The 25,604-nt window shown below is 42.3% G+C and overlaps 2 long non-coding RNA genes across 2 annotated transcripts in view; one reads left to right on the top strand and one right to left on the bottom strand.

Annotated features, from left to right (window-relative positions):
• LOC311599319 overlaps positions 1 to 13,420 on the bottom strand; it is a 155,240-nt gene extending 141,820 nt beyond the window's left edge. The window contains exon 1 of the long non-coding RNA XR_014779865.1: positions 13,411 to 13,420. This is a non-coding gene — a long non-coding RNA (uncharacterized lncRNA). The remainder of the gene's footprint in view (positions 1 to 13,410) is intronic.
• LOC311599369 lies at positions 35 to 18,831 on the top strand. Its single transcript, XR_014779875.1, has 2 exons — positions 35 to 273; positions 18,510 to 18,831. It is a non-coding gene; the product is annotated as an uncharacterized lncRNA (long non-coding RNA).
• Positions 18,832 to 25,604: the final 6,773 nt, after the last annotated feature.

Below are 25,604 nucleotides of genomic sequence, written 5' to 3' on the forward strand. Positions count from 1 at the left end.
CGGTGTGGGCGGGGCAGGTGGAGGGCGTGGCCCGGAGGAAAGCTCTGAGTCACCGGCCCCAACGCCCATCCCGGAGCAAGCGACGCGCCCCGCCCTTGTCCCGAGCGCCGTCGCTCCTGGAGCGGAGAAACTGGTCTCACCTACTCCGCGGCCGCCCGCCCGCCGGGACCGTGGCCACATTGCCTTTGGTGCGGGAAGGGTAGAGGCCAGGCGGTGCCTGAACGCTCGCTCCTAGCCAGTCTCGCGCTGCCTCTGAGCTTGTCAGTTTCTCAGGTCTGGATCTTTCCTTTACTCTTGCATCTTTTTGGCATCTCACCCCTTCCAGTACCGTGTGTGTGTGTGTGTGTGTGTGTGTGTGTGTGTGTCTGTGTGTGTCTGTGTGTGTCTGTGTGTGTCTGTGTGTCTGTGTGTACACCCATAACGTCTTAAGCTGTATGAACAGTGAGGTCCAAAAATATTCGGAGCAAAGGACTCCTAACTTTGGGACTTATTGCAGCCATTCCTAAATCCTACTGGAATAAAGATGCTAGTTTAGTTTGGGAAAATCGACACATCTTTGATAGAATTCGGTTTAGCCAAACAACTTGCTCTGGAGAACTGAAAAAAATGGAATTCTAGTACTATGCGGTATATAGTAATTTCACATTAAAACTGTCCTCAGAGCCGCGCGTAGTGGTGCACACCTTTGTAGACCAGCCTGGTCTACAAAGCAAGTCTAAGACAGCCAAGGCTAACACAGAGAAACCTGTCTGGAAAAAAACAAAAAACAAAAAAGTAAACTTTCCTCAGAGCTGGGCTGGTAGCACACGCCTTTAATCCCAGGACTCAGGGAGGCAGAAGCAGGCGAGTTCGATGCCAGCCTGGTCTACAAAACCAGTCCAGGACAGCCAGGGCTCTGTTACATAAAGAAACCCTGTCTTGAGAAAATAAACAGAGCTGTCCTTAGATCAATACCACTTAATATTTCCCACTCTGCTTTTCCTTCCAACTTTGGCTGTGAAAGCAGAGAATTTGTGGTTCTGTTTTTGTTTGTTTGTTTGTTTGTTCTTGAGAAAGGGTTTCTCTGTTAGCCTGCAACTGGTGTGTAGACCATGCTGGCTTCAAACTCAGAGATCCACCTCCCTCTGCCCCATGCTCAGCCTATCCTTTTTTCACTGTAAACTCATGAACATCAATTTTTTAAAAAAAAAAAATGTAGAACCACTTCTACCTCTCACACACTTACTGGGTGATTAGATGTTTTGTTTCTTGTTTTTTCTTTTGCTTTGGTTTTTGGTTTTTGGTTTTTGGTTTTGGGCTTGGTTGGGTTTGGGTTTGGCTAAGTTTGTTTTGTTTTTGTAATAAGGTATCCTGGAACCCAGACTGGCCTAGAAGTCCTCATCCTCTACCTACTGAAAGCTGAGGTTATAGATGTATGCTGCTATGCTGGCTAGGGTTTGGTTCTTGAAACAGGGGCTTACCCTGTAGCCCAGGCTGGCCTGGAACACACAATGTAGCCATTGGGCTGACCTCCCACCTCTTGTTTTTCTTGTTTGATTATTCCAGAGAGGATTTCTCTGGGTAGCCTTGGCTGTCCTAGAACTGGCTGTGTAGACCAGGCTGGCCACAAACACAGACTTCTGCCTGCCTCTGCTTCCCCTAGTGCTAGGATCAAAAGCATGTATGCCACCACTGCCAGGCAAATCTTCCCACCTTTTTTTTTTTAAGGTTTTTTGAGACAGGATTTCTGTGTAGCAGTCCTGGCTCTCCTGGACTTGCTTTTGTAGACCAGACTGGCCTCGAACTCACAGTGATCTGCCTGCCTCTGCCTCCCGAGAGCTGGGATTAAAGGCCTGCGCCACTATGCCCAGCTCCTTCCCACCTCTCACTGTGGGATTATAGGTGTGAGCCAACACATCCAGCTCAAGTAGTTTTTATATTATCTCTAAAATATCACACATTTTTCGAAACCAGGAAGAGTTCTTTGTAGTTGATTTATAACTTCATGGTGCTAAGATTTTTACCTTATTTTTAGATTTTTCGTCTTTTGATTGTTTGCTGCTTTGAAGTGAGCTAAATCTGTAATCTCTTTAAACTACTAAATACAGTAGTTCCTACTTATCTGAAATTTCTATGATTTCAGATACCTCTGGACAACTATAAACCAAAAACATTAAGTGAAAAATTCCAGAAATAACTCGTGAGGTTTCAAAGAATTTCTGTAATATGCTAGTATAATTGCTTTATCTACCATTAGTTAACTGTGCCCAACTTAATAAACTAAACCTAATTATTTTTCTGTATAAGTAAACACACAGAAGGTCCTGTACTATTGTCCTTCAGTTCTGTGGTCTCCTGAACATCTGGAAACATACGCCCAGGTCAGAGCCTGGCTCTTGATGTAAGCTGGGACCTAGTTTCCAGCAGCCATAGGGTTTAGGCCACCATGGGTTAATCTAAACACTATCTCTCAGAAAGGCTCTTCCTCCTCAAACAACCAGGCCTCTATCCACCTACTAGGAAAAACAGATTAATCTATTTCTATTGCTGCTTCTCCCATCTCACTCCTAGGGAACCTTCCACAACAGAAGGTTCTAGCGGCTGTTGCTAGGCACACATGCCAACTTGTTTAGGGTAACATAGCTCAGTTCCCATTACAAACAACCCAGTGAAAGTTCCTTAAACTAGGAACAGTGATACCTCAGTTGACAGTTTCTTAAAGTTAAATTTGTTTCAGTATTTCAACTAAAAAATAAGTTAGAAACAAAGGTTCATCAAAGTTCACTTTAACTATACAATTAGGCAAATACTTGTCAAAAAAAAAAAAAAAAAAAGAAGAGCATATCTGAAGAAACAGTGTTTATAATAAAACTAACCTGAGTGGAGTCATTTATGTTTTGAATTCTGCAACTAGACTTGAAGTGAGATACAGAAGATAATGTGTCCCTTGAGACCAAGTCTATATAAAAAGAGATGTGCTAATCCACCAAGGGGAAAAAGAGATAGTTTGAATTTTATTCCCAAATGTATAACCATTTGTAAATTTTAGCTAGTAAACTAATCTTTCCTTCCCTAATTTTGCTGTTTAAGTTTTAAAAACATTACTAAAGTCTTGAAATTAGTAGCCGGGCACAGTGGGGCATGACTTTAATCCCAGCACTCGGGAGGCAGAGGCAGGTGGATCGCTGTGAGTTTGAGGCCAGCCTGGTCTACAAAGCAAATCCAGGACAGCCAAGATAACACAGAGAAACCCTGTCTCAAGAAAGCAAAACAAAAAAGAAAGAAAGAAGTCAGTTAAGAATTAGTTTAAAATTGAGAATTGAAGCCGGGCATGGTGCTGCACACCTTTAATCCCAGCACTCGGGAGGCAGAGGCAGGTGGATTGCTGTGAGTTCGAGGCCAGCCTGGTCTACAAAGTGAGTCCCGGACAACCAAGGCTAACACACAGAGAGACCCTGTCTTGAAAAATGAATTATATAATATGTTGAAGTTAATATGTGTATTTAATTTAAATTTGAAAACTTTAGACATAGTGGTGCATGCCTTCAATCCAGCACTCAGGAGGCAGAGACAAACATATCTCTGTGAGTTAGAAGCCATCTTGGTCTACATAGTGAGCTCAGGTCAGCCAAGCCTACCTAGTGAGATTCTGATTCATAAATAAATAAATAAATAAACAAACTTATTTTTGTTTTTGTTTTTCAAGACAGGGTTTCTCTGGGTAGCCTTGGCTGTCCTTGACTCACTTTGTAAGCCAGGCTGGCCTCAAACTCACAGAGATCTGTCTGCTTCTGCCTCTGAGTGCTGGGATTAAAGGTGTGCGCCACTACACCTGGCAGATAGATGGGATTTTTTGCTCAGGGACTGATGGATTTTCATGCTTAGGGATTGGTGGGTTTTGGTGAACATTTTTTTGTTTTTTGTTTTTGTTTGGTTTTGGTTTTTCCCAGACAGAGTTTCCCTGTGTAGCCCTGGCTGTCCTGGACTCACTTTGTAGACCTGGGTGGCCTTGAACGCCTGCCTCTGACTCTCTGAGTGCTTGGGTTGCAGGCATGCCCCACTGTGCCCAGCTAGGTTTTGGTAAACTTTTAAACTCAGAAGTGGGTTTAGACCTTTTATCCTACACAGGTAGACCTGACATTTTTAGCTCTTCTGCCTCAATTCCCTAAGTGCTGAGACTAAAGACCTATGCTACTATACATGGTGGTCTTAAAAGTTTCTTTGAGCCAAAGGGGGGGCGGAATCCCACCAATCCCTGGGTTTGGCTTGGCATCTCACCAATCCCCACTGTGGAAACCTCCACCCAGGGAAAACTCTGCCCCCACGAAACCCTATATAAAGCCTGTCACCTGCTCAGTTCCTGTGCTTCTTGCCCCAGTAGAGGCGACCACCCACTTTTGTCTTTCCCAGTAAATCTCTTGTGTGAGGTTTGTTGTGTGGCTTGTTGTATAGTTTAACTTTGTGACACCTTTCCCTTCAGAGCCGCAACATTTGATTGGGAGAAACCTTTCCCCTCAGGGCAGAACTGTGACCCCCTCCACTGGAGAGGCTATTCTCCTTAGAGCCTTAACACTTACAGCCTGGGTTACAGAGTGAGAGTCTCTCAAAAGTTAATCAGGAGGCAGAGGCAGGTGGACCACTGTGAGTTCGGGGTCATCCTGGTCTACAGAGCAAGTTCTAGGACACCCAGGGCTGCACAGAGAAACCCTGTCTCAAAACAAAAAACAAAGCAAACTAGCTAACTAACTAACTAAATATATTATCTGTTACTAAACCAAGTATGGTGGCACATGCTTTTAATCAGAGCACTCAGAAGGCAGAGGCAGGCGGATCTTGGTGAATTGGAGGCCAAGCCTGGTCATGTAACAAGTTCTAGGCTACAGAGTGACACTGTCTCAAAATTTACTTAAGACAGTTTAAATATTTTATAGTCATGTTGTGCTTAGAATTCTAAGCCATTTAGTTTTATTTACTATTTTATGTAACTTTAATGTGGAATGCCCAGAAATTTAGATTCTTCCCTCATCTCCACTACCCATATACCACTAAACAAATCAAGTTGCATAAAGCCGTTGGTTCCCCCAAAGCATGAAGTAAGTATTCAGTAAATCCCTCTGTCTCTATTCTCCTCTGTAATTTTTGTGCTTTGACATAGGGTCTCACTATGCATCCCTGGCTGTCCTGGAACTCACTTTTTAGACCCAGCTAACCTCCAGCTTGCAACAGTCGTCCTGCCTCTACCTCCTAAATGCTAGCATTGCGGGTGTGTACCGCCATATGCAGCTCAGCACTCGGGAGGCAGAAGCAGGTGGAGCTCTGGGAGTTCAAAGCCAGCCTGGTCTGCAAAGTGAGTTCCCAGACAGCCAAGGCTACACAGAAAAATCTTGTCTCAAAAAAAAAAAAGCAAAAACAAAAATCATTTTCTGTGTATCATTCCAATCATTGATTTATTGATTGAAACAACAAAAAGACATGCCAGGCATGCCTTTCAATTCCAGTACTCTTGGAAGACTGGGGTGGGGGAATTGCCCTAATTTGAGGCCAGCCTAGGCTATAGAGTAAGATCCTGTAACAAAGGGGAGAAGAGGCAAATAATGATGATAAGCCGAGTGGCGCACACCTTTAATCCCAGCACTCAGAAGACAGAGGCAGGAGGATCTCTGTGAGTTTGTGGCCAGCCTGGTCTACAAAGTGAGTCCAGGATAGTCAAGGCTACACAGAGAAACCCTGTCTTGAAAAAACAAACAAACAAACAAACAAAAAGCCGAACAACAACAGAAAAAGAAAAGAAAAAGAAAAAGAAAGAAGGCCTCCAGCCGTACTAAGCAGTGTGAACTTCAGCTGACCCTATGAGAGTTATCTCAGAGTGATAGTAAACAGGCTGCCTTAATGAAAGAGTCATTAGTTAAGGTCAGCATTCTGGGCACTTCCCTAAACAGTGTCAAAGAGAAAGCATTTCCACTTTTCCCCAGGCCAAATGTACTGGAATGGCCCGGCCTTATACTAGGTTGCTAGGGAAGCCTTACCAAACAGTACAGGCTCTTTGGCTTGGACAATGAAAGCAGTTTTCTTACTTGTTGGAGGCTAGACTTCCACAACCAAGGTCAGCAGATTGACACTTCAGAAGCCACTCTCCTTGGCTTGCAGACTGCCACCTCATCATGTTCTCACACATCTGTGGGGTCTGTCTTAGTCTTCTTTTGGATTAGGGGCCACCCACATGACCTCACACTCATTTTACCTTAATTACTTTTGTATTTGTTTACTTTGATTTTTTCAACACTGAGTTTCTCTGTGTAGCCCAGGCTGTCCTGGAACTTGCTCTGTAGACCAGGCTGGTTTTGAACTCAGAGATGTGTCGGTCTCTACTTCCCAAGTGCTGGGACTAAAGGCATGCGCCACCACTACCTGGCCCAAATGATATCCTCTAGGAGTAATACATTTTCAATATCTTTGTGTGTGTGTGTGTGGTTTTTCAAGACAGGGTTTTTCTGTGTAGCCTTGGCTGTCCTGGACTCACTTTATAGATTAGGCTGATGTCGAACTCACAGCGATCCACCTGCTTCTGTCTCTCAGAGTGCTAGGATCAAAAACTACTATTGAAAAAAATAGTTGTTGGTTGTATTTGGACTCCAGGTCACTGTTTGTTAATCTTATGTGAAGAGAGATTTTATTTGCTATAGTCAGGGAAAGTTTATTTTTGTTATGTTCAATAACATTAAAAGTCTTAAATATGAAAGGGCACAGTGATGCACACCTTTAATCCCAGCCCTTGGGAGGCAGAGGCAGGTGAATTTCTGTGAGTTGGAGGCCAGCCTGGTCTACAAAGGCAGTTCAGGCCAACCAAGGCTACGCAGAGAAACCCTGCCTTGAAAATCAAAAAACAAAAGTCTTACACATAATGACAAATGTTGGGTGCTATATACAGGGTGTAATTAAGCAGACAGGGCTCTTATCTTATCTTATCTTATAAAGGAATCAATAATCTAAAACAATAATAGCATAGACACAGAATTTACCAACCTGAGTGAATAATTACATATCAACAGATCAATGGATGACTGTATAAGACTAAGGTGAACTTGAGTTCAGAAGTAGACAGAGTTTCTAATGCTCTTGGTTTACAAATACTAGGTAATATAAAAAGAGGCTGTGAGATCATCCAGGATTGTATGTGAAGAACAGAATAAAACCTTAGCTATAAAAAGTATTTTTTTTTAAAGTGGCCTTGGAGGCATCTCACAACAGCGTTTCCTCACTTTTTGACTTTCAGGAAAAGGGCTGAATTTGCCTTTCTAGATCTGAATTCATTTTCTTCTCAAATGCATTGGCATTAGATTTTTTTCCTCTTGAATTTAGAGGCTATGCTATGGTTGGCTTTCATGACGCCATTAGCTTAGCCTTCTTTAGTCTGGAACAAAGAAATGCTTCCTTTTCTCAATAGGAGGAGCAGGATTAGAAGAAAAGTCAGTGGGTCTGTTAGTGTAGCTGCATGTACACATATGTTCTACCTGAGCTGTTTTTTAAAGGTTTTATTTTTAAGATTTATTTATTTACTATGTATACAGTGTTCTCTTTGCATGTACACTAGCATACCAGAAGAAAGCGCCAGATCTCATTGTAGATTGTTGTGAGCCATGTGGTTGCTGGGGATTGAACTCAGGACCTTTGGGAGAGCAGCCAGTGCTTTTTTTTTTTTTTTTTGGTTTTTTTTTTTTTGTTGTTGTTGTTTTTTGTTTTTGTTTTTGTTTTTCAAGACAAGGTTTCTCTTTGTAGCCTTGGCTGTCCTGGACTTTCTTTGTAGACCAGGCTGGCCTCGAACTCACAGTGATCCACCTTCCTCTGCCTCCTGAGTGCTGGGATTAAAGAGGTGTGCCACCACCGCATGGCTCAACAGCAGCCAGTGCTCTTAACCTCTGAGCCAGCTTTCCAGCCCCTGCCTCAGTTTTTACAAACCAGCAATTTAATGACATATTACCTTCTGTTGTAGAAATGAAGCAACATTTCTCTATTAGGAAGGGCAAGATTCTCACATATTCTTGAAAGTTGGGAAAAAGTAAACATTACTAAGTTTGAGACTACCTAAATTCTGACCCTTTCCTCCTTGCATTGAGAGCTCTCCACTTGGGAAAGGCAAGGGGTTTTAAGTGGTTCCTTCCACTACGGGGGTCAGAAAGTTCACACACGTGCCTGGCTTTCCCTAACCCCCTACTTAACACCCAACATTACCCTCAGTCGGCCAGCACGAGGGAAAGAGACCTACGACTGGTCCACTATACATGTCCTTGCTTTAGATTTTGGATCTGTAGTGAGTTACAGGAAAGTAAGTGGCATTCATCCTCTCAGCCGATCGATACCCAGAGACTAGCAGGAAGAGCTTCATAGGCCAAAGGCTGCACTGCCTGGAGTTCTCCATGGCGTCAGTGAAGCCAGGCCATTTCAAGGCTAGCCTTGGTTTCCTCACTTCTTGACTTCAACCACCACCTGTTTCCCAGTCTTATTCCAGTAAATCCCCCTTCTGCTTAAGTTAGTCATTGGGGTGGTTTAACCTATAGAAAGAGAAAGGTAAGAATTCAAGGGACCACAGAAGTGACGTATGTTTCCATTTCTTATATAGCTACCCTTGTCTCAACTTACTGGAATCGTCTATATTTTCCTATCTGTGCTTAGTCATCAGCCTTAAAACGTAAGGCTTCATCTGACTCATTTCACTGTAACTGAGATGAAGGAATTCCAAATTGCATGTTCCCTTCTGTAAACTTAGCTGATTGATTACCTACCTCCAAGTATAATGAGCACCTTTATCACAATTTCATTTGAATTTTTAATTCATCAGCCAAGGCTATTTAGTCTCTAATTTAAAAACCAATATTGCAGATTTGTTCTCAAAGGGGAAAAAGCCATCTGAACCTCTCTTCACTGAAGATTATTATGAGCACAATGTGCTTTTTATTCCTTTTGCCAACAAGAAATTTCTTAATCAAGCACTTCATCTGGGGCAATCAAACGTTCCTCACTAAAATTACATGTGAAAAGATTCGTTTTTAAGTTTTTGCAAAAATATTTAAATTGCCAAATTGAAATGTTTGTCTATAGTTTTTTTTAAATGTGTTCAGAGATTCCTTTCTTTCTTTTTCTAAAAAAAGATTTATTTTTATGCAGTATTCTCCTTGAATGTGTGCCTACAGGTCAGAAGAGGGTACCAAATCTCATTATAGATGGTTGTGAGCTACCATGTGGTTTCCGGAAATTGAACTCAGGACCTTTGGAAGTACAGCTAGTGCTGTTAACCTCTGAGCCATCTCTCCAGTCCCTGTGCAGAGATTTTTAACCTTGTTTCTGTAGTATCTAATCAAAGCATAGTTGTTCTCTAGTGAGAACATTAAAAAAAAATCATAGAAATTGATCTTTTTTAAATTAAAAAATTTGTTATTCTTTATATGTACACATATTATTACACATAAATACAATAAACTGCATACAGCAAGAAGAACCATGAGACAATCAGGAATTATATAAATGTTACATTCATAGTTGTTTTGGTGGCAACCTTGAAGAAAACATCTTTCCTATCTTGATGAGTCTACAATTCTGAATGTAAATCAATATCTATCATAGCCCATCTCTATCAACCTAAAAAAAATCTATCTAGACCTAAAAACAACTTAACCCCTAAACAACTAAGCTTAATTGTAAAACTAAACTCTCTGGTCTTCAACCCCATCAGAGACTTGAGAAGGAATAAAACCCAAGTTTACTGGATGTGCAGGTTAGCAGCTTCCAAAATGAAAACATGACAGAGACAGTTTGCTCCCTGAACAGTCACCCAAAGCTCTGTATAACACTGGAGCATCTTCTTCAGCCTTCTGGCCCAATATATATGACAGGCAGATTTGTGGAGATAGGAACTGCTGAGGAATTGTTTACCTTGTCTTGGTAGAGTTTGGCCATTGACTCTACCTGCATCCAAGCTTGCCCATTTTTAGGCAGAATTTTGTCTGTGGCCAAAATGACATTTTGCCCAGTGGCTTGTTTGCCACATTTGAAGCCATCTCCATAAGGAGGTTCTTTGATGCTCATCATCTTCTTTGAGATAGGCTGTGTGCTGCCTGTCTTGTTGTTAAAGAATCTTTAAAACAATAAAAACATCTTTAAATTCTATATTCTGTAGGTCTCATCTATGTGTAGCATCATACCTATGCATCCCCCACACCTCATACATTTATTATTTTAGAACTATATAGTGCTTGTGAGAAATTATATGTTTTCAGAACAAAAGAACCGGACCCTGACACTGGATCAGATCTGACAGGATTCATTCAGCATGCTGGACATCCTGCATCATTCATGTTCCAGCCCCAAGGGCTTCAGTTGCTGTTCCTCATCAGAACAGGACAGCTTCCAGATAGCTTCAAAGAAAGCTTTCAATCCCATTTGGTCCAGCATTTCAGACTGTCCCACACAGGACTTCTATTAAGTCTGGAATTTCTCAACATCTAGAAACTGGGCCACAAATGCTATTCCTGGCTTGTTAAACGATCTTCCCCAATTTTATTTGAGCCCCTACAAAGGTATTGTTCACTCAAAATCAGCCAGAAGAAACCTTAAGAGAATGATGCCCCACTTCCCTTGAGGGGGGTTGGGTAGGTTTTTGGTTGCTCTCATGGGCTACAGATGTTTATTTTCATTGGGAGTTGTGTATAAGTTATTATTGGTCTTATTCAGAGACAAAATGAGGCCAGACTTAGGGATGCCTTTCTCTTCCTTTCTCTTTCTTTTGTAAGTATGGAGATAGGGGTTGAAAAGAAAGAAAGGGGAATATAGAAATATATAGGGATGATAGGACAAAAAGTATATTATTGAATCTACTCCTAAACTTAAGGCCTTAATTGTTGCTCACAAATAAGGTTATTTTTAATTAAGGTATAGAATTTTGTATATTGATGCAAAATAAGTTTAATTTTGATACATTGGTATAGAATTCAAATTTAAGATTATTCACACATTACATATATTTCTACTCTAATCTGAGGTATTGTATCAATACAACTCAATTATAATACAAGGATTACTTCCAATTCTTTGAAAGTGCTATTTCAGGCTGCTTAGGATAACTTAGTAATACAAATTAATTGTTAGTTGATTAAATCATGGTCATGTCAACTACTAGTCTATTTTTATCACAACAATATTCATCCTAGGTTTAACAGAAATTGATTTTTGAGACATAACCTTGCTATGTAGCCCAGGCTGGTCCAAAGCTCACAATACTCCTACCTCAGATCCCAGAGTGCTGGGATTACAGGCTTATGTCACCATATGTCTTAGTTATTTTCTACATGGTGCCCTGACCAAGCACCATGACCAAGGCAACATATTAGAAGACAGCATTTAGCCGGGCAGTGGTGGTGCACGCCTTTAATCCCAGCACTTGGGAGGCACAGGCAGAAGCAGGTAGAGCTCTGAGTTCGAGGCCAGCCTGGTCTACAAAGTGAGTCCAGGACACCCAGGGCTGCACAGAGAAACCCTGTCTCAAAAACCAAAACAAAGAAACAAACAAACAAGCAAAAGACAGCATTTAATGTGAGGATCACAGCTACAGAGGGTTAAAGTTTCATGACCATCATGGCAGCAGGCAGGCAGGAATGGCGCAGGGACCTTATATCTTGATCCACAAGATATTAAAAAAAATATTTGAATGTATTTAGGTGTTCTGCCTGTATGTAAGCCTATGCGCCATGTGAGTGCCTGGTGCTCTTGGAGGCCAGAAGATGACATCAGATTCCCTTAGATCTGGAGTTACAGCTGGTTGTGAGCTTCCATGTCGGGGCTGGGAATCAAACCTGGGTTCCCCCCCCCCCCCCGAAAGAACAGCGGGTGCTACTTAGGCATCCTTCCAGCCTTCATCCTACTTTGTTTCTAAAGAAAATCTTTCTCAGGGCTGGGGAGATGGCTAAAAGGTGAGGAGCACCGCCTGCTCTTCCAAAGGTACCAAATTCAATTCCTAGCAAGTGCGCGGTGGCTCACAACCATCTATGAGATCTGGTGCTTTCTTGTGCTGGGAAGGCATACGTGTGGAAAGAATGCTGTATACAGAATAAGTAAGTAAATCTTTATTTAAAAAATCTTTCTTAAAGTCTGCTAAAGAGTGAGTCCACGGCAGAGGAATCATTTGGGGTCTGTACCTTTCAACTCATCATAGCTACCACAGACAACGCCAGAGAAATACCTCTGACTCAAGAACAGCCAAATGTCCCATGTCTTATTTATCTCTGCCTGATATGGGAGCTTTGCTGTCAAGTCTTTAGCAACCGTCTGTCTGATTTTTTTTTTTTTTTTGTCAAGACAGGGTTTCTCTGTGTAACAGCTTTGGTTGTCCTGGGCTCCCTTGGTAGACTAGGCTGGCCTTGAACTCTCAGTGATCTACCTGCCTCTGCCTCGTGAGTGCTGGGATTAAAGGTGTATGCCATCACTCCTGGCCATCTGTCTGATGTTTAAGCTATAGATTTGGAAGACCATTTAGTTGGCAGTTAGAACAAGGGTAGTCAGTTTGAGAGAAATTGATACAGAGAGAAAAAACACAGTATCAGCTGAGTATTCAAGAAAATATAGACAAATGCCTAGAGTAGACATTTGTGTGTGCTAAACCCCAAAGTAACTTTTAGATCAGAACCACATTACAGGCTATTTGGTTGGCTGTACTCGGGTTTTGTTTGTTTGTTTGTTTGTTTGTTTATTTTAATTATTTTACGTGTAGAGGTGTTTCGTCTGCCTCTATGTCTGAGCACCACATGAATGTCTGGTGCCAATGGAGGCCAGAAGAGGACATCGGATGCCCTGGAACTGGAGTTACAGACAGTTGTGAGCTGCCTTGTGCATGCTGGGAATGGAACCTGGATCCCCTGGAAGAGCAGCCAGTGTTCTTAACCACTGAGCTGCCTCTCCAGGCCCAGGACTCAGGATCCTCCTGCGGCATCCAGTGATCTCGCCATTTCCTGTTTTCCTGCCTGTCTGAAACCTATGGCTAAGACTTTTCTCTGTGAAAATTTCCATGTAGCTAAATGACTTTCACCAAGTCATTGACTAAGTGTCCAGACCAAGACTAAGGCAAGCCAGGAAGGCAGAGGCAGCAGGGCTGTGGGAAGATAAAGAAGCCCCCGCTTCCCCTCTTCCCAGTTTTTGGAATCCGCCCGGAGGCCAGAAACTGCCACACAATGACAACACTGAAATTGCCTACGGAGATATTCTCAAACCATGGCGCAGAGCAATTCAATAGACTCTCAAAAGGCCAGAATCTGTGTGGCATTCCTCTCTCCTCAGCTAAACTTAAACAATTTGCCTCATAAAACCTTACAGCTTCATTTACAAAAGGAAATCCTTAAAAGTGTACCAACCCTTCCACTGTTTGCATTGTAAAGCTTAATTGTAAACCTTCGCTTAATCTCTCCCTCCCTCCTCTGCCCCCTTCTTAGTTATTTATGTTTGTTTGTTTGTTTGTTTTGAGACAAGATCTCTCAATATAACCCTGGCTGTCCTAGAACACTCTATGTAGTCCAAGCCGGCCTTGAACTCGCAGAGACCTGTCTACCTCTGGAGTGCTGGGAATCTTTTTTTTTAATTTATTTTTATTTAATTAATTTATTCAGATTACATATAAATTGTTATCTCATCCCTTGTATCCTCCTGTTCCCCCCTCCCACTTTCCCCCTATTCCCCTCCCCTATGTCTGTGACTGAGGGAGACCTTCTCCCCCTGTATATGCTCATATGGTATCAGGTCTTTTCTTGGTGCCCTGCTATCCTTCCTCTGAGTGCCACCAGGCCTCCCCATCCAGGGGATGTGGTCAAATATGGGGCACCAGAGTTTGTGTGAGAGTCATTCTCCACTCTCCACTCAACTGTGGAGAATGTCCTGTCCATTGGCTAGATCTGAGTAGGGGTTCGATGTTTACTGCACATGTTGTCCTTGGTTGGTGGAGTAGTTTGAGCAGAACCCCCGGGCCCCAGATCTACCCACAATAATGTTCTTCTTGCAAGTTTCTAGGACTCTCTGGATCCTTCTATTTCCCCATTCTCCCATACTTCTCTCACCTACAGTCCCAATAGGATGTCTTTTCATCTATCCCAATCTCCTGTTAAGTGAGGTCTTTCATGGGACATGCCCCTTGAGCTAGTGTCCAATTATAAGTGAGTATATACCATTTGAGTCTTTCTGCTTCTGGGTTAACTCATTCATTATGATCATTTCTACTTCCAGTCATTTGTCCACAAATTTTGGGATTTCCTTGTTTTTCATAACTGAGTAGTATTCCATAGGGTAAATGTACCACAGTTTCTTTATCTATTCCTCTACTGAGGGACACTTAGGCTGTTTTCCAGGTTCTGGCTATAATGAATATGGCCGCTATGTACATATGTCCTTGTTGTGTGGGAGTGCTGGGAATCTTAAAGTGTCACCACCCTTGGCTTTTTCATTGCTTTTTTCTTTATTTTATTTTACTTTTTTGGTTTTGGTTTTTCAAGACAGGGTTTCTCTGTGTATCCTTGGCTGTCTTGGACTCACTTTATAGACCAGGCTAGCTTCAAATGCACTGCCTCTGCTTCAAGAGTGTTGGAATTAAAGGTGTGTACCACCATTCCTGTTCTCTGCATATTATTCCTTTTTTAAAAAGATTTATTTATTATGTATACTGTATGTATCAGATCACATTATAGATGGTTGTGAGCCACCATGTGGTTGCTGGGAATTGAACTCATGACCTCTGGAACAGTAGTCAGTGCTCTTTACCGCTGAGCCATCTCTCCAGCCCACATATAATTTTTTTTAACAGCTCCAATATGGATCTTTAATTTTGAAGATAAAATAACCAGTAATTTGAGTGAACAATTTGACATAGCATGTATTTTTCTATGGCCCAGAATTATATGGATCTATGCTGTAGCTAGTAATAGCAGAATTAGACAAAAAAAAAAAGGTGTATTAGTATTAAATCTAAAGATATTCTTCTGTGGTTCCCCAAAGGACAATAAGTGAGCAAATCTTGTGATTAGCATTTATGCTCTAAAATAAGGAACTACTCATTACGAGCATATCATTCTTTAAATGACAAATTTATACCTATCTGAAGCATCTCTCCCTCCCTCCCTCCCTCCCTCCCTCTCTCCCTCCTTCCCCACCCCTCTCTCAAGATTTATTCATTTATTATTTACACAGTATTCTCAGTATACCACAAGAGGGCACCAGATCTCATTATAGATGGTTATGAGCCACCATGTGGTTGCTGGGAACTGAACTCAGGACCTTTGAAAGAGCAGACAGTGCTTTTAACCTCTGAGCCATCTCTCCAGCCTCGGAAGCATCTCTACTTGATTAACTTGTTAGCTTTGCTTCATTCTGACTCCTCCAGGATTTCTTCAGGCTAGTGAAGTATCTGCTTTTACCTGAATAGAGGCCCCTATGGGGAGAACACTCCTCAGGCTACTGTGGGCAGTGCTAGAATGCATCTTCCTATTGCCCTCCACAGAATTACAGTCTAGATATTCTGCTCCTGGTCTGTAATTCCCATGAGTATACAAGCACATATGACTATCTGTGGTTTACACAGAAGGAAAATAGATGTTCAGATATACTAAGTATCATTTTCATAGTTGAGTAGTCAAGTATCTTTTGAAATCATGGGAAATTTACATTTCCTGACACCTTTGATGATCTGTTCTTGAACAGAAGAAAGATCAAGTTGAGTTAGATATTCTACAAGTGGGCCACATGCATCTATTGAATCTACTTCAGAAACATTTATTAGAAAAATACTCTGCGGTAACAATTTATTAAGTATTGAGGATACAGAGATGAATAAAACATCCTTGCCCACAAGAATTTTTTAAAAGATTTTATTTATTTATTACATATAGTGTTCTGTCTGCAAGTATGCCTTCAGGCCATGAGAGGGCATTAGATTACATTGTAGATGGTTATGAGTCATCACCCTGTGGTTGCTGGGAATTGAACTCAGGACCTCAGGAAGAGCAGTGCTCTTAACCTCTGAGCCACCTCTCCAGCCTGCCCACAGGAATTTTTATCCCAAAGCAGGACACAAAGAGAGGAAGCAAATACATTTTTGGGTATCCTAAAAATAGAGAACAGGTTGGGCATGGTGGTACACACCTTTAATCCCAGCACTTGGGAGGCAAAGGCAAGTAGATCTCTGTGAGTTCAAGGTCATCCTGGTCTACAGAGTGAGTACCTGGATAGCCAGGGTTACAGGAGAAACCCTGTATTGAAAAACAAAAAATAAAAAGAAAGAAAGAAAAGAAAAGAAAAGAAAACAGAATCATAGACAAAGTACAGATTTACACAGACTAGATGAAGGTGTGTGAGCTCTGTGAGGGCAGATGGCAGGAAAGGTTATCTTGGGGAAATACTTTTTGACATAGGTTATGAATGAAATGTAGACTGTCAAGTGCTTGGCCACTGTTTGTGGTGCTATTTAGAAAGCTGTGGAGCTTTGAGGAGGTGGGCCTGTCTGCTGGAAGTAGATCAATGGGGTCAGGCTTTTAGGATAGATCACCAGTCCCACTTAGAATTTTGCTTCCTGGTTCACCCTATGTGAGCAACTGCCTGAGGTCACTTTGTCATACCTTCTCTACAATGGTGGCTTGCATGAGAACGGCTTCCAATGGCTTAATATATTTGAATGGTCGGTCCTCAGTTGACGGAACTCTTTAGGAAGCATTAAGAGGTGTGGCCTTGTTGGAGGAGTTGTGTCATGGAAGTGGGCTTTGAGTTTCCAAAAGCCAACACTATTCCCGATTCTCTCTCTCTCTCTCTCTCTCTCTCTCTCTCTCTCTCTCTCTCTCTCTCTCTCTCTGCCTCATGCATGTGTTTCAGATAAATAGAAGATCTCAGCTTCTGCTCCAGTGCCTGGACTCTAACCATTAGCAACTACAAGCCCCAAATTAAATGCTTTCTTTAATAAATCGCCTTGGTTATGGTGTTTTGTTGCAGCTATAGAAAAGTAAATAAGACAGATGGATTGATTCCCTGTGGAATCTTCATCATGATCAACAACCCCCCTGCAGAAAAAAAAAAAAAACAAACCAGAGAGATGATGATACACAGCCAGGGGAGATGGTTGATGGTTGTTTCTGCAAAACTATCAGATATGTAGATAGAAGTAGCTATATAATAGTTTAAAAAAACAGAAGCATTTATCAATAGTCATACCTACTGAGATAGGACTAATTGACATGACAAATAGATTTTGCTTTGCTTTGTTTTGTTTTTTGAGACAGGGTTTCTCTTGTAGTCCTGGCTGTCCTAGACTCACTTTGTAGACCAAGCTGGCCTCAAACTCACAGCACCTGCCTCTGCCTCCCGAGTGCTGGGATTAAAGGTGCGCTACACCACCGCCTGGCTTTTTTGGCTGTTTGAGACAGGGTTTCTCTGTAGCCCTGGCTGTCCTGAACTCGTTTTGTAGATCAGGTTGGCCTCAAACTCACAGTGATCCATTTGCCTCTGCCTCCCAAGTGCTGGGATTAAAGGCGTGCGCCACCACAGGGGGCTCAAACAGGAGATTCTTAACACATTTCAAGGCATTTTCAAAACAAGGAAGAGGAACCAATTAACCAAGAAAACCATGGGATCTCAAATACAGAGTATGAGTATAGCAGAGGTACTATATGGGAACTGTGTTTTAGGAACCCCGGATGGTGGAAATGTGCCAGGACGCTTTTCTAAAGTTGGTAAGTGATCAGAGAATGCAAAAAATAGCACTGAGAATGAGTGACACATGGGAGACACATGAAAACAATGTTTCATACAAATTGTAAAGGTCTAAGGAAATGATTTGAGGTATAAAACATGTTTTAGATTTCTTTCCCTCTCTATGCTGTTATGATACTAAGACTTCGAAACTTCAGAGTTTTAATCAATGGAGTTTTGGTAAGCTATTGATCTAGCCCTGCTAAAGCACTACTACCTATGGTCATAATGACGGCTCATAGGTGTGGGTTGAGGAGAAGGTTTATTGTAGATACGAGGGAGAAAACAGCCAGAGGCATCTGGAAGGCTCCAGACTGACCATGGCCATGAGAAGAGAGTGCTGGGGGAGAGCAAGAGGGGAAGAGAAGAGAGGCCGGGGAACCCAGAGAGCAGGAGGTGAGAAGGACCAGTAGCTGAAATGGCGGAGGTTATATAGGGATCAGAGGCTGGGGAAGGAAGCCCCGCCCAGTCGCTGGCTTGGAGAGTTTAGGACAGAGGGTGGAGTGTCACAGCCATTTCCCATGAGTTTGAGACCTAACAGAGTGTAATTTCAACCAACATTTGTGTTCAATGACCACTTGACAGATGGCCAGGGACAGAGAAAACCGACTGTGTGCCGTGACTACCTTATTTCAAATCCTGTCTCCACCTGTGTGGACTCGCACAAATGACAGTCTCAGTTTTTCACTTACTCATCTATAAAACAAGGATAATTTAGCATTACCTACTGTTATGGTCGGTCTTCATTTTCAACCTTATTGGTTTTCTAGGATCACCATGGAAACAAACACATCTTTGTGCATGTCCATCAAAGTATTTCCAGAAAGATTGAACTAAATAAGGAAGACCTGCTCTGAAGGTTGGCAGCGCTGTCCAACAGGCTGAAGTTCCAGACTGAATAAAAAGGAGGAAGAGGCCTGAACACCAGCGTACATCTATCTCTGCTTCTGGACCAGAGAGCCGCTGTGACCAGCTGAGTCATGTTCCAGCTGCGTGGCTTCCCCACTGTGTCCCTTCTTAACTTCCTCTCTTGAGTTATTTACATTGAATATTTTAATTAAAAAAATTATTTTACTCACATTACATCCGGATTGTAATCCCATCGCTCTTATCTTCCTGTTCCCACCCTCCCTCCCTTTTCCACCAAATTCCCCTCCCCTAGACCTCTGACAGGTGAGGTCTTCCTCCCCCTACCATTTGACCTCAGCCTATCAGGTCTCATCTGGATAGGCTGCATCCCCTTTCTCTGTGTTCCCACTGGGCCTCTCTGCCAAGGGGCAGGGATCAAACAGTGGACACTTGGGGAGGAGGCAGAGGCAGGCAGATCTCTGTGAGTTCAAGGCCAGCCTGGTTTACAAAGTGAGTCCAGGGCAGGCAGGGCTACACAGAGAAACCCTGTCTCGAAAAACCAAAAATAAATAAATAAATAAATAAATAAATAAATAAATGCTGTTCTACTGTTTCTTCAAGTAATATCAGTACTAATAAACCATCATGTATCATGTGCCAGGAATTGTTGTAAGCATCTTTGGTGTTGTAACACCCTAAAATGTAGGCATAGTCATTACCTTTTTTCATTGCTGTGAGCAATATATATTTATATAAATGAGTTTTTTCCTGCATATGGGTATATTATCATGTGCAAGTCTCATGCCTACAGAGGCTAGAAGACAATTTCCGACTCAGAGCTGCAGTTACAGACAGTTGTGAGCTGCCTTGTGGTGGCTGGCCTCTAGGGAACGGCCATTGCTCATAACTTTGTTGCCATCTCTCCATCCCTCAATAAAACTTTTACAGCAGCATTATAAATGAAGAGCAAAGTTATTTTAGTTTGGTTTTCTGTTGCTGTGATAAAACTCTATGACCAAAAGCAACTTGGGGAACAAAGGGTTTACGTGGCTTACACTGCTAGGTCACAGTCCATCACTGAGGGAAGTCATGCAGGAACCGAAGCAGAACCTATGGAGGGGTGCTGTTTGCTGGTTCACACTCCGCTTCACCCAGAAAGCTTTTCTTTTCTTTTAAACTGTGAGTTCGAGGCCAGCCTGGTCTACAAAGCGAGTCCAGGACAGCTAGGGCTCCACACAGAAATCCTGTCTCAAAAAATATATATGTATATAAAATACATATTTATAATATATATGTTTATTAATTCCTTGAGAATTTTATATATTAAAATCATATTTATCCTAATCCTTCTGAGATCCACCCTACCTCCCTGCCCTAACACCAGCCTCATGTCATTATTATTATTATTATCATTATTATTATTACATAACCCATCTACTCCAATTTGTTCCGTCCATATGCTTCTGGGTATTGGGCCATCTGGAGTGCGGTTGATTTACCAGCAGCCACAGCCTTAAAAAAAAAACAAAAACAACAACAACAACAAAAAAAACCTGACTCTCCAACCACCATGAACTATCCGTAACCCCTTTCTTTGGGATGGGGGCTTGTAAACTCCTTCCTGCTCTGTGTTAGAATGCTGACTGGCTTGTTTTTGTGCAGGTCTTATACAGGCAACTGTAGCTGTGACTTCATGAGTACAGCAGACAGTATTTTGCTGAGTCTTCTCTGAACTCTGGCTTTTACAATCTTCTGGCTCTGTTTTTTGTTTGTTTTTGAGGTGGTCCCTTAGCTTTGGGGAGGGGTTGTGACACAGATGTCCCATTTGTGGCTGGGCACTCCACACTAAATTATTCTCTGCACGTCGACTAGTTATAAGTTTCTACATTAATAACATCTGCTGCACAAAAGAAACTTCGATGAGGTTTGAGGGCTGCTTTAATCCTGGCTCAGAACTGTCCACCTACTCGGTGCACAGAAATTGATGGAACTTCTGAGAGATGTGGAACTTCCCAAGTGCCTGTGGGTCTGAGCAAGAACCACATCCAGTCCTGCCTGCAACATTTAGCTTTCTTTTATAGCGTGGGCCCATTTGCCTAGGGATGGTGCCACCCACTGTAGGCTGGGCCTTCCCACATCAAATCATCAATCAAAACAATCTCTGGGTATTGGAGAGTTGGCTCAGAGGTTAACCACACTGGCTGTTCTTCCAGAAGACCCAGGTTTTATCACCAGCATCCACATGGCAGCCCACACCCAGTCCCAGGATAGCCAATGCCCCCGTCTGGCTTCCACAGGCACCACACACTCAAATGAATTGACATAGACCTGGATAAAACACACACACACACACACACACACACACACACACACACACACACACACACATATATATATATAAATATTTTTTTCAAATGTTCTTTAAAACAAACAAAAAGTCTGGCCAATTTGACGAGGGCCACTCTTCAACTAAGGCTTCCTCTTCCTGAGTGACTCTAGGTTGAGTCAAGTTGACAAAACCTAGCCAGAACCATTATTATCACCAGATTACAAACAAGGAAGTTGAGGAAATAGAAAGGTTGTTACTTGCTCAGAGGTCATACATCAAAAAAGTGGTAGAACTGGTACCTGAGTCTTGGTTATGGCATTTCAGCAACTGGACTGCCGGTGCTGCTAAAGCCCAGGAGCAAAAACAACTAATGTTGCTGGATATGCAAAAAAGAAAAAAAGAAAAAAAAGTACGCTTAATGGAGAGTTTGAAACTCAACCAATAGGTCAATTTGATTTTGTATGTTCAGAAGATGTTTAAGACTTAGAAATGTTTGCTGATAGAGTGCATTTGACAAAGAGCCATCAGTGTTCTAAATCACCCAGAGAATGCATTAGACAGGATGTATTTCAACTCCTTGGGGAAGTGTTCACAAAAAGCCTTCTTGGGTATTAATCGAGAGCTCACAGCTGGGAGTGGTGGTAGAGGTGCAGACCTTTAATCCCAGCATCCAGGGAGGCAGGACCAGGCAGATCTCTGAGTTCGAGGCCAGCCTGGTCTACAGAGTGAGTTCCAGGACAGCCAAGGCTACACAGAGAAACCCTGTCTCAAAAAACCAAAAAAGAAAGAAAGAAAAAGAGCTCACTTGTATTATAAATAATTTTATAAAGTACAGGTTCAGAAATTTTAAAATGTAGAGCTGAGAGTGAGAGTAAGCTTTGGGCCCATCTTTATTTAAAACTGAAGTTCATAAGTGTGTCGTGAAGTATTTCTGAGGGTCCAGTGACCCCTCTGTACAAGTAAACACCTCTGAGGTTTGAGTCATTCTTCCTGCATTCCTGTGCCTACGAATGTCCTTGCAAGACTGTCTGATGGCCGTTACTCTAACCTCACAATGTCAGAAAGAAAGCCCAGAGGCTCTTTTCTTTTAAGAATTACGTTTAGTTTGTGGGAAAACATGTTTATAGTCAAAAGAAATGGATGAAACACAAGTAACAAATCTTCAACACATGTTAACAAGTTCCATGTCTGTAATCCCAGCACTCGGGAGGCAGAAACGGGTGGATCTCTGTGACTTCAATGCCAGCCTGGTCTACAAAGTGAGTCCAGGACAGTCAGGGCTACACAAAGAAACTCTGTCTCAAAAAACCAACAAAACAAAACACTTTAACAAGTTCAACAAAGCTATACAAAATGAGCCAGTAGGCTGAAGCTAAGCTAGTTTTATTACCGTAATCTTTTTTGCAGCTTGTTTTTTTATATGACTACTATTAGCTCTTAGCTGCTGGGCACTGTATGAGTCAGTCACTCTACATACACTAACCTCTTTGAGTCCTATTTGATATGAGGAAACAGACACAGAAGGATTGGCTACTGGCCCAGTGTGGTTGTTATAGTATCTTAGATATCCACCACAAAGGCCCATGCTTTGGGAGATACTCGTGGGACCGTGTGCAAACTTGAGGGGCAAAAGGCTTTCCAGTCACCTGAAGAACACCCTTCAGTGGAACTGTTGGAGTGTAGCCCCTTTCCCTTGCTCTCCTTTTGCTTCCGGGTGTGTGATGAAACGAATGTTTCTGTTTTGCTATCTAGCTATATGCTTTCTAGCTGTATGCCACTGACTTATCACAGATCCACAAAACAGTAGGACCAACCAGCCTCGAACTGAAATCTCTACAAAAGCGAACCAGAGTCAATCTTTTTCTCTTCCTAAGTTGATTGTCTCGGCCATTTGTTTTGGTGACAGAAATCTGACTAACACAGTGACTTAATAAATCATGGCGATCCATGAGTCACAGTTCATGAAGCTGCCTGGTTCTTAAAGCCTGTGGCCTCTCTGGAGTAGCCCACGCCAGGACAGATTCTTTGACAAGCAGAACTGTGGGACAGGTTTGCGAGCTTGCTCTCTGTTTTGGTGGAGGTGGTTGCAGCTGTATGAAGTGAGCTGCGCACATCAATTGCTCTGGCAATCCCTCTCGCCAGAATACTTGGCAAGATCACAGTTGCCTTGCTGACCGCTCCTCTGCTTTTGAGATTCATGAACTTGATTTTTCTCTGGTAATCAGAGAGGATGTGTATCCTGAAGGAAATCCAGTCTGACAAAATTCAAAGAGCTGTATAATCTCACAAAGACATTTTTTTTCCCAGTCTGAAAATACTTTCTCCCTATCTGAGACTCAGTCTTCTTGCTATCGGGGAACCACAGCCTGGGAGTTTGTTTATTACTTATTTATTTTGTTTTCTGAAACAGGACTTCTCTGTGTAGCCCTGGTTGTCCTGGAACTCACTCTGTAGACCAGGCTTGCCTCTAGCTCAGAGATCTGCTTGCTTCTGCCTCCCAAGTGCTGAAATTAAAGGTGTGTGCCACCATCATTCAGCTGCATGGGAGGTTTTGTTTTGTTTTGTTTTTAATGAGAATGGAATTGATAAGAGAAATAGAGAATTTAGGGGCAATATTTCCCTTAGGCATCAAACATGAGGAATGAACTATTCCCTCTGTGTCAGAAAGCACAGCTAATGGTCTGTATTCTCAGGTCTAAGGTCTTTCTTCATGAGTCAGAAACTGAGGGGGACACACCTAGTATTTGTCAACATTTTTGTCTGGTTTTTGAAAATAAAGCCTTTACCCACATTGATGCCATGTAAGTCATTAAACTGTAGGACATGCTGCTGTGTATAGAGTGGTCCTCCCATGCAGGAAGTTATAGCCTCACCACGAAGACAAAACTAACAAACAGTAGAGCCTGTGGTACAAACCCTTGATGTCCAAAAGCCAACTAGGATGAACAGAAAGATTACCCAGAGCTAGACTAAACTTGGAAAGCTTAAATTGACAGGAAACCTTAGGAATGGGTTAAATTGAGACTAATGGTGGAGAAATATGGGGACACCCAGAAGTTGTGAGGGACACCATTCTTCCCAGGAGAAGAATGGCAGTGAATAGATGCTCACTGTGGGATCTGTGGGATGGGCTTGCTAACAGCAGGCCTTCTTACACAGGAAGGGATTTAGACATGATTAGATGGGAACGCAGGCTTAAAATCAACTCAGGTACCCAGCCAGGGAACTGCTACTGTAGTAATCCAGATCTGAGATGCTGAGGAACCCAACTGAGGCCGATGGGAGGGGACGGACAGAGCAAACAGATGCTTAGAAGGTCGTATCATTAGAGGAATTAGGGGCTGGAGAGATGACTCAGCAGTTGAGTGTTTTGTTTGCTTTCTTGTGGAGAACCTAAATTCAGCTTCCAGCAGCCACACTGGGTGGCTCATAACCGCCTGTGATCTAGCTTCAGGGAATCTACACTACCCCTCCACCACACTGCACATACGTGCTTGGGTGCATGCACAAACACACAACACATACACACTCACACACGCAAACACACATGGGGATACATACATATACACGAAAATAGAAATTAAAAATGAATCTTAAAAAAAAAAAAGGAGCTGGGCATGGTGGGTGGTGCACACCTTTAATCTCAGCACTCGGGAGGCAGAGGCAGGTGGATCGCTGTGAGTTCGAGGCCAGCCTGGTCTACACAGTGAGTATAGGACAGCCAGGGCTACACAGAGAAACACTGTCTTGAAAAACAAAACAAAACAAAGCAAAATAAAAAAGATGGGTTAAAAAAATAACTGGTTTCTTTCTGAGTGGTGGTATATACCTTTAATCTCAGGACTTGGGAGGTAGAGTCAGGCAGATCTCTGTGAGGTCAAGGTCAGCCTGGTTTACATAGTGGGTTCCATGAGAGCCAGGGCTACACAGAGAAACCCTTTCTTGAAAAACCGAACCAACTAACCAAACAACAGCAAAAACAACGAAAACCAACTGGTTTCTCCTATGCCCACTGACATTTATGTTTATCCAGCTTTACTTCCTCCTTTTGTCCTCCTGTTTCTTTAAACCTTTTCCTCACCAACATGTAAAACCACGAGGAATAAAGGAGTCTAATAAATTAGTTCTGGACAGCTTATAAATGTTTATCTCAATGACAAAAGTCTCAAGAGTCGGTTTTTGTTTTGTTTAAATTTTTTTTTTCTTTTTTCTTTTTTGGAGACAAGATCTCAAGTAGCTCAAAGCTGTCTTTGATTCTTTCTGAAGCTGAGGACTGTCTTGAGCTGTTGATCCTCCGGTCTGGACTCTGTAAGGGCTGCAATTCCAGATGTGTGCCCTGACTCTGGGTGAAGGCTCCTCACTATTGCTCATAAGCTGCCCCTCTTTCATCATTGCTCACTCCCTATTTTCTTTCCTTCCGTCTTTTTTCTTTTTCATATTTACTATACAAAAGCTAACATCTATAACACCTTCTTTATCAACTGTATATTCACCTGGAAAAAAAAATCCCTTGAGTGTCATGGTGCTCTCTCAAACACTGTTGTCTTCTATTTTAGACAGTAAGGAAGACAATGTAGTCAACACTGAGTGCAATCTGTTGTTCAGAAGGATTCCTCGTGCTCTTTATAATGTGTCCCCATGTTGTTATTCTGTGTAGACACACTGCACTTCATCTTGTGCCTTTCAT

Source organism: Acomys minous (assembly GCF_964271855.1).
Source record: "Acomys minous genome assembly, chromosome: 1".
Lineage (NCBI taxonomy): Eukaryota > Metazoa > Chordata > Mammalia > Rodentia > Muridae > Acomys > Acomys minous.